Here is a 9,821-nt window from a genome sequence, read left to right on the forward strand (position 1 = left end):
AGCAGTGTCTGGCGGTGGTTTACTCTTCTCCTGCATGCATGTATATGGGGGAGTTCAGCAAAATGTGCGTTCAGCCAACAGCTATCAAAGGTGTGTGGGCACCTTAAAGAGACTGCCTCATCTGGACATTTATGGTAAATCCATAGGATGTGCTATAAGTACATGTCCAATAGGTGCTTGTCCCAATGTTGGGATTTGCTCACATGTCAAGAGCAGGGCCTCACTGCGAACTGAGAGCACGGCACGCATGTACAGTATCCTTTCCATTCACTGCTAAAGGACTTCTGAAAATAGAAAAGTCAGCGCTCTGCTCGTTTTTGAAAGTCCCACAGCAGTGAATAGAGAAAGCCGCACATGCATGACTTGTTCTTTCTATTCATGGCGGAACCCTGTTCTTGAGATGGGTGCCAGAGGTTGGACTTGCACCCACTGGACATTTATGGCATTTCCTATAGATATTCCATAAATTTGCAGATGAGACAATCCCTTTGACACTCCACTAACCAGAAAGAGACAGCACATCATAGCGACATGCTGTCACGTAGTAGAATCCCTCGAAAATAAAAGTATAACATGAGTACATTGCTATTTATTGCGATTTTCTGCAGTTTACGAGAGGGGCCTTCTTTTTAAAGGTCGAAAAATCCAAATCGTAACACTGCACGCAGTTTCAATAGAGCTCTATGAGGGGAGATCGCAATCTGCAAGTATTTTTGGATATTTTTGCTACTTTTTTAATGCAATTTTTGTGAACCCATAGACACACAATACACGTGATATCGCTCTGTGATCAAACACAAATACATTAGTGTGATGATTGCTGCTGGACAGCCCATTAGGGCGTCGGGAGGATTTACACAACAATAATCGGCCAGATTATCGGGAACGCTCCAAAGCATTTGACGCTGTACCGCATGAAAGGTTAGTATATAAAATGAGAATTTTCGGACTGGAAGAAAATGTCTGTATGTGGGTAAGTAACTGGCTGAGTGATAGAAAACAGAGGGTGGTTATCAATGGTACACACTCAGATTGGGTCACTGTCACTAGTGGGGTACCTCAGGGGTCAGTACTGGGCCCTATCCTCTTCAATATACAGTGGATATAAAAAGTATACACACCTCTGTTAAAATGTCAGGTTTCTGTGATGTAAAAAATTTTTTCTACCTTTAATGTGACCTATAAACTGTACAACTCAATTGTAAAACAAACTGAAATCTTTTAGGTAGAGGGAAGAAAAAATATTAAAATAAAATAATATGGTTGCATAAGTGTAAGTTTTATTACAGCACTCAGTCTTTTTGGGTATGAATCTATCAGCATGGCACATTTTGACTTGGCAAGATTTGCCCACTCTTCGTTGCAAAAACACTCCAAATCTGTCAGATTGCGAGGGCATCTCCTGGGCACAGCCCTCTTCAGATCAACCCACAGATTTTCAATCGGATTCAGGTCTGGGCTCTGGCTGGGCCATTCCAAAGCTTTAATCTTCTTCTGGTGAAGCCATTCCTTTGTTGATTTGGATGTATGCTTTGGGTCGTTGTCATGTTGAAAGATGAAGTTCCTCTTCATGTTCAGCTTTCTAGCAGAAGCCTGAAGGTTTTGTGCCAATATTGACTGGTATTTGGAACTGTTCATAATTCCCTCTAGCTTAACTAAGGCCCCTTTCACACGGGCAAGATTTCAGCGCGGGTGCAATGCGTGAGGTGAACGCATTGCACCCGCACTGAATCCGGACCTATTCATTTCTATGGGGCTGTGCACATGAGCGGTGATTTTCACGCATTACTTGTGCGTTGGGTGAAAATCGCAGCATGTTCTATATTGTGCGTTTTTCACGCAACACAGGCCCCATAGAAGTGAAAGGGACTGCGTGAAAATCGCAAGCATGTGCAATTTTCACACATGGTTGCTAGGATATGATCGGGATGGGGACCCGATCATTATTATTTTCCCTTATAACATGGTTATAAGGGAAAATAATAGCATTCTTAATACAGAATTCTTAGTAAAATAGGGATGGAGGGGTTAAATAAATAAATAAAAATAATTTAACTCACCTCATCCACTTGTTCGCGCAGCCCGGCTTCTCTTCTGTCTTCTTCTTTGATGACAGGAGGAAAAAAACCTGTGGTGACGTCACTGCACTCACCACATGGTCCATCACATGATCTATCACCATGGTGATGAACCATGTGATGAGAGCAGTGACATCACCAAAGGTCCTTTTCCTCCCAGGTCAGCAAAGAAGAAGAAAGAAGAGAAGTCGGGCTGCGCGAACAAGTGGATGAGGTGAGTTAATTTTTTATTTATTTATTTCTTTAACCCCTCCATCCCTATTTTACTAAGCATTCTGTATAAAGAATGCTATTATTTTCCCTTATAACCATGTTATAAGGGGAAATAATAAAATCTACACAACACCCAACCAGAACTTTTGTGAAGAAGTCGGGTTCGGGTACCAAACATGCAGATTTTTCTCCCGCGAGTGAAAAACGCATTAAAACGCTTTGCACTCGCGGAGGGAAAAATTGTGCATTTTCCCGCAACGCACCTGCATCTTTTCCTGTATGTCACCCGCAACGCCCGTGTGAACCCAGCCTAAGGCCCCAGTTCCAGCAGAAGAAAAACAGCCCCTTGGCATGATGCTGCCACCACCATGCTTCACTGTGGGTATGGTGTTCTTTTGGTGATGTGCAGTGTTGTTTTTGCGCCAAACATATCTTTTGGAATTATGGCCAAAAAGTTCCACCTTGGTTTCATCAGACCATAACACCTTATCCCACATGCTTTTGGGAGACTTCAGATGTGTTTTTGCAAAATGTAGCCTGGCTTGGATGTTTTTCTTCGTAAGAAAAGGCTATCATCTTGCCACTCTACCCCATAGCCCAGACATATGAAGAATACGGGAGATTGTTGTCACATGTACCACACGGCCAGTACTTGCCAGATATTCCTGCAGCTCCTTTAACTGCTTACCGACCACCTAACGCAGGGATGCGTCCTGGCGGCGGTCGATTCATTCCTCCTATAAGCATATACGCGTCATCTCGCAAGACGCAAGATTTCCTGTGAACGCGCGAACTGCAGGTAAGCGAGTGGATCTACAGCCTGCCATCGGCGATCGTTCGCTGGCAGGCTGTAGATGCGATTTTTTTTGACCCCTAACAGGTATATTAGACGCTGTTTTGATAACAGCGTCTAATATACCTGCTACCTGGTCCTCTGGTGGTCCCTTTTGCTTGGATCGACCACCAGAGGACACAGGCAGCTCTGTAAGAAGTAGCACCAAGCACCACACTACACTACACCCCCCCCCCCCCCTATCACTTATTAACCCCTGATCACCCCCCTGTCATTGATCACCCCCCTGTAAGGCGCCATTCAGACATTTTTTTGGCACAAGTTAGCGGAAATAGATTTTTTTTATATATATTTTTTCTTACAAAGTCTCATATTCCACTAACTTGTGACAAAAAATAAAATCTCACATGAACTCACCATACCCCTCACGGAATCCAAATGCGTACATTTTTTTAGACATTTATATTAAAGACTTCTTCTCACGCTTTAGGGCCCCTAAAATTCCAGGGCAGTATAAATACCCCACATGTGACCCCATTTCGGAAAGAAGACACCCCAAGGTATTCGCTGAGGGGCATATTGAGTCCATGAAAGATTGAACTTTTTGTCCCAAGTTAGCGGAAAGGGAGACCTCACAAAACAAAAAAAAAAAAAAACTATTTCTGCTAACTTGTGCCAAAAAAAAAAATCTTCTATGAACTTGCCATGCCCCTCATTGAATACCTAGGGGTGCGTTCTTTCCAAAATGGGGTCACATGTGGGGTATTTATACCTGGCATTTTAGGGGCCCTAAAGCGTGAGAAGAAGTCTGGGATCCAAATGTCTAAAAATGCCCTCCTAAAAGGAATGTGGGCCCCTTTGCGCATCTAGGCTGCAAAAAAGTGTCACACATGTGGTATCGCCGTACTCAGGAGAAGTTGGGCAATGTGTTTTGGGGTGTATTTTTACATATACCCATGCTGGGTGAGAGAAATATCTCGGCCAAAGACAACTTTTCCCATTTTTTTATACAAAGTTGGCATTTGACCGAGATATTTATCTCACCCAGCATGGGTATATGTAAAATTACACCCCAAAACACATTGCCCAACTTCTCCTGAGTACGGCGATACCACGTGTGACACTTTTTTGCAGCCTAGGTGGGCAAAGGGGCCCACATTCCAAAGAGCACCTTTAGGATTTCACAGGGCATTTTTTACACATTTTGATTTCAAACTACTTCTCACACTCTAGGGCCCCTAAAATGCCAGGGCAGTATAACTACCCCACAAGTGACCCCATTTTGGAAAGAAGACACCCCAAGGTATTTCGTGATGGGCATAGTGAGTGCATGGAAGTTTTTATTTTTTGTCACAAGTTAGTGGAATATGAGACTTTGTAAGGAAAATAAACTAAAAAAATCATCATTTTCCGCTAACTTGTGACAAAAAATAAAAAGTTCTATGAACTCACTATGCCCATCAGCGAATACCTTAGGGTGTCTACTTTCCGAAATGGGGTCATTTGTGGGGTTTTTCTACTGTCTGGGCATTGTAGAACCTCAGGAAACATGGCAGGTGCTCAGAAAGTCAGAGCTGCCTCAAAAATTCACATTTTTGTACCATAGATTGTAAACGCTATAACTTTTACCCAAACCATTTTTTTTTTTACCCAAACATTTTTTTTTTTATCAAAGACATGTAGAACAATAAATTTAGAGAAAAATTTATATATAGATGTCGTTTTTTAAAAAAAAAATTACAACTGAAAGTGAAAAATGTCATTTTTTTGCAAAAATTTCGGGAAATTTTTATTAATAACAAAAAAAGTAGAAATGTCAGCAGCAATGAAATACCACCAAATGAAAGCTCTATTAGTGAGAAGAAAAGGAGGTAAAATTCATTTGGGTGGTAAGTTGTATGACCGAGCAATAAACCGTGAAAGTAGTGTAGGTCAGAAGTGTAAAAAGTGGTCTGGTCATTAAGGGTGTTTAAGGTAGGGGAGCTGAGGTGGTTAATGTTGCTTTAGGTTTCTTGGTCGCCTCCCAGACCAGTTTTCTTCTCATCTTTTCATCAATTTTGGAGGGACGTCCAGTTCTTGGTAATGTCACTGTTGTGCCATATTTTCTCCACTTGATGATGACTGTCTTCACTGTGTTCCATGGTAGATCTAATGCCTTGGAAATTCTTTTGTACCTTCTCCTGACTGATACCTTTTAACAATGAGATCCCTCTGATGCTTTGGAAGCTCTCTATGGACCATGGCTTTTGCTGTTTTCAGGAAAGACCAACTAGAGCAGCTGAACTTTATTTTGGGTTAATCAGAGGCACTTTAAATGATGGCAGGTGTATGCTGACTCCTATTTAACAGGATTTTGAATGTGAATGCTTAATTCTGAACACAGCTACATCTCCAGTTATAAGAGGGTGTGCACACTTATGCATCCACATTATTTTAGTTTTTTTGTTTTCTTCCCTCCACTTAAAAGATTTCAGTTTGTTTTTCAATTGAGTGGTACAGTTTATAGGTCACATTAAAGGTGGAAAAAGCTCTGAAATAATTTATCTTTGTCTCATTTTTTTACAGCACAGAAACCTGACATTTTAACCGGGGTGTGTAGACTTTTTATATTCACTGTATTTATTAATGATCTTGTAGAAGGCTTGCACAGTAAAATATCATTTTTTGCAGATGACACTAAACCATGTAAAGTAATTAACACGGAAGAGGACAGTATACTACTACAGAGGGATCTGGATAGATTGGAGGCTTGGGCAGATAAGTGGCAGATGTAAGGTTATGCACATGGGAAGGAATAATGCAAGTCACCCGTACATACTAAATAGTAAAACACTGGGTAACATTGACATGGAAAATTTTAATAAACAGCAAACTAAGCTGTAGAAACCAGTGTCAGGCAGCTGCTGCCAAGCCAATAAGATAATGGGTTGCATCAGAAGGGGCATAGATGCCCGTGATGAGAACATAGTCCTACCACTTTACAAATCACTAGTCAGACCACACATGGAGTACTGTGTACAGTTCTGGGCTCCTGTGAACAAGGCAGACATAGCAGAGCTGGAGAGGGTTCAGAGGAGGGCAACTAAAGTAATAACTGGAATGGGGCAACTACAGTACCCTGAAAGATGATCAAAATTAGGGTTATTCACTTTAGAAAAAAGACGACTGAGGGGAGATCTAATTACTATGTATAAATATATCAGGGGTCAGTACAGAGATCTCTCCCATCATCTATTTATCCCCAGGACTGTGACGAGGGGACATCCTCTGCGTCTGGAGGAAAGAAGGTTTGTACACAAACATAGAAGTGGATTCTTTACGGTAAGAGCAGTGAGACTATGGAACTCTCTGCCTGAGGAGGTGGTGATGGGGAGTACAATAAAGGAATTCAAGAGGGGCCTGGATGTATTTCTGGAGTGTAATAATATTACAGGCTATAGCTACTAGAGGGGGGTCGTTGATCCAGGGAGTTATTCTGATTGCCTGATTGGAGTCGGGAAGGAATTTTTTTTCCCCCTTAAGTGGGGAAAATTGGCTTCTACCACAGTTTTTTTTTTGCCTTCCTCTGAATCAACTTGCAGGATAACCGGCCGAACTGGATGGACAGATGTCTTTTTTCGGCCTTATGTACTATGTTACTATGTGACAATGCTCGTTCCCAATAACCTGGCCATCTATATGTGCCGCCTATCACCCAATGAACGAGCGAAATGCTTGTTCATCGGGTGATCCTGTTATTCGTGTAGGCACACCAATCATCGTTCCTGGGCAGCAGATCGTGCTGTCTAAATAGTGATTTGCTGCCCAGAAACAATGATTCAGTATGGGGACGAGGGATCGCTATAGCCATCCCTCGTCCCCATACTGTGAAGGAGATCGCTGCATGTAATAGCAGCGGTCTCCTTCACTAAGCGAGCAGCTGTCGGGAAGGAAGCGTTCCATCGGCCCATGTAAACCCGCCTTTATGCTGTGTCCCCTCCAAAGGAAGATGGCTGCACGCCCCCAGTGTTGAGACCCTAAACACCGTCACCTTGGAGCTGTATTAAGCAAGTCATTTTTTTCTGCATTGAGAAGTACGGAAGTAGGGGAAAATACATCCCATAGATTTCCAATTTTCCGAAATGATCCCAAGGGTCCCATACAGATCATCCTGCACATGATGTAGACAGCCCAGCTCTATGCAGCGAGAGAAAAGAAATGTTCAGCATCTAGGAGATTAATGAGGTGCCAGACACCTGGAAGAAGAAATTTATTCTAAGATCAAAAAAATATAAAACAGCACTGTCTCTAGACACAGCAGCATTAATAAAAGGAATGTATCACTGATTGCCAAGAATGCCAAACCTAAAAGAAACAATGAAGATTCACAATTATATTATGTATATTATGTAAAGGGAAATATTCTGCCCGTTGGGGATCCATCCCAGTCTACCTGCTGCTGGCATTTAGAACGGTGCCACCCACAATGCTAGTGGGCATAATATACAAGATACACTTGCTCACAGCACTGGTCAAGTAGATGGATCCCTTTCATATCCATGACACATAGGGTGACCGCACATGGGTCCAGTCATGGTCTGAATTATTCCTGCATATTTGTTGGGAAGAGAATTAAAGGGGTATTCCAGTTATGTAAAGTTATTCCCTATCCACAGGACAGGGTATTAGATCAATGGGGGTCCTACCATTGGAACCCCCACTGTTCACAAGATTAAGGACCCTGTACCCCGTGTAGGCCCCCAGAAATTACCAGAGTTCCGGAAATAGCCGAGTACAACGCATACACGACCGGCCACTCCATTATTTTCGTGGGGCCTTCACGAGGTATAGGGGCTCCGTTCTCGTGATCGCTGTGGATAGGGGATACATTTACATAACCGGAATACCTCTTTAAGTTGAAATCTTGGGCAAAAGGTTACCGCATGCACCAGGTGTGCTTAACATTGGAGGACAGCCACTGAGCCCTAAAAAAGTATGTCCACAACTGGACATACGTTTGCAGCTAATATATAGATCTTACCTACATAAAAATGGCAAATGTATTACATTACCTACCTTTTACCGATCCCGAGTTACAGCCTGTGTAGTAGCCTAGAGCTGCATTCACATTTCTGCACGTCAGAGCTGAAATCTCCCATCACTCCCTGCTGACTCAATGTCTTCACTAGTGATCAGCCTTCTGACAAAGGGAAATCTATCTGTTCTATTGCATTAAACAGCTTCAATGACAACAAGCAGAACTGTGACCACATCATTTAGGATCGGTACAACACAGTGGTGGCCATGCCCTACACATATGCATGATGATACTTTTAGATAGTTTACACCTATATATAATTGTGAATGCTTAATGATGCCTTTCTACATTAGACCGATTAATCTTACACTGTAATCTCATATAAAGTGCCAACATTTCAGAAGCTTCACCCCAAGTACAGAAAACGATTTTCTCCATAAGTCTCTGTATTCATTGACCACTATGAAGGAGATGAGCCAAGACAGACTTTCTACAGGTTAGAGCCTACGGAGAACCTGAGCTGCAATTATTAAAAAATTAATTATGGTCATACAAACCAAGTTAAAATAAAAGAATGATTATAATTAGTAATGGATCCTTGTAGGTCACGCATAGACTTTGTCCTGTCCTTGGGCCCGAGAATGCTGAAGACCATCTTTCCCTTTTCTCTCCTGCGACTGGCCTCCTGTCAGTGACATAGGGAATCCCATAGCAAAGATCTAAATGGACCCCCCATTATGGTGCAGGGTTTTGGCACCCGGGACAGTAGGGCCTAGTGGTTATTTCCTTTTCCACAACCTCAGGGGTTGGGATCAACCAGGGTTAGGCCTCTCTCTCTAAGGGCTCCTTAGCAACTGCATGGTTTGCCTCTATGGTAAGTACATCCTTGTCTTCTGGGGCTTTGTGTGGTAGGTATACAGCACATGCTCTGTGTTAAGTCTACCTCCCATTGCATAGATAGTTAGTTAGTGTCTATATTTAAAGGGCATCTGTCAGCAGATTTTATTGGCTGACTTGATGCATGTGCTTTTGGCAGCTGAAGGCATCTGTGTTGGTCCCATGTTCATATGTGTCCGCATTGCTGAGAAAAATGATGGTTTAATACATGCAAATTAACCCCTAGGAGCAACGGGGGCGTTACCCTTACACCTAGAGGCTCTGCTCTCTCTGCAGCTGCTGCGCCCTCTGCACTTTGATTGACAGGACCAGTCTTTATGACACTTAGGCTACATTCACACGTCAGTATTTTTCTATATCCCGATTTTCGGTCCGTTTTTTGCGGATCCGTTGTTCCTGAAAATGTTTCCGTATGTCATCCGTTTTTTGCGGATCCGCAAAAAACGGAAACATGTATAAATTTCAATAAGCAAATAAAGTTGTTTGGATTTCTTTGAAAAAAAAAAAAATTCAATGTAATTTCCAGGAACGGAATCCGCATAAAACGGATGACATACGTAATGACATCCGAATGTCTTCCGTTTTTTGCGGATCCATTGACTTTGTATTGTACCAGGATCCGAATTTTGCGGAAAAGAATAGGACATGTTTTATATTTAAACGGACATGCGGAACGGAACAACGGAAACGGACAGCACACATTGTGTGGTCCGATTTTTTCCAGGACCCATTGAAAATGAATGGGTCCAGATCTGGTCCAGATCTGTTCCGCAAAAAACGGAACAGATCAGGAAAGAAAAAACTGACGTGTGAATGAACCCTT

Source organism: Bufo bufo, chromosome 8 (assembly GCF_905171765.1).
Source record: "Bufo bufo chromosome 8, aBufBuf1.1, whole genome shotgun sequence".
Lineage (NCBI taxonomy): Eukaryota > Metazoa > Chordata > Amphibia > Anura > Bufonidae > Bufo > Bufo bufo.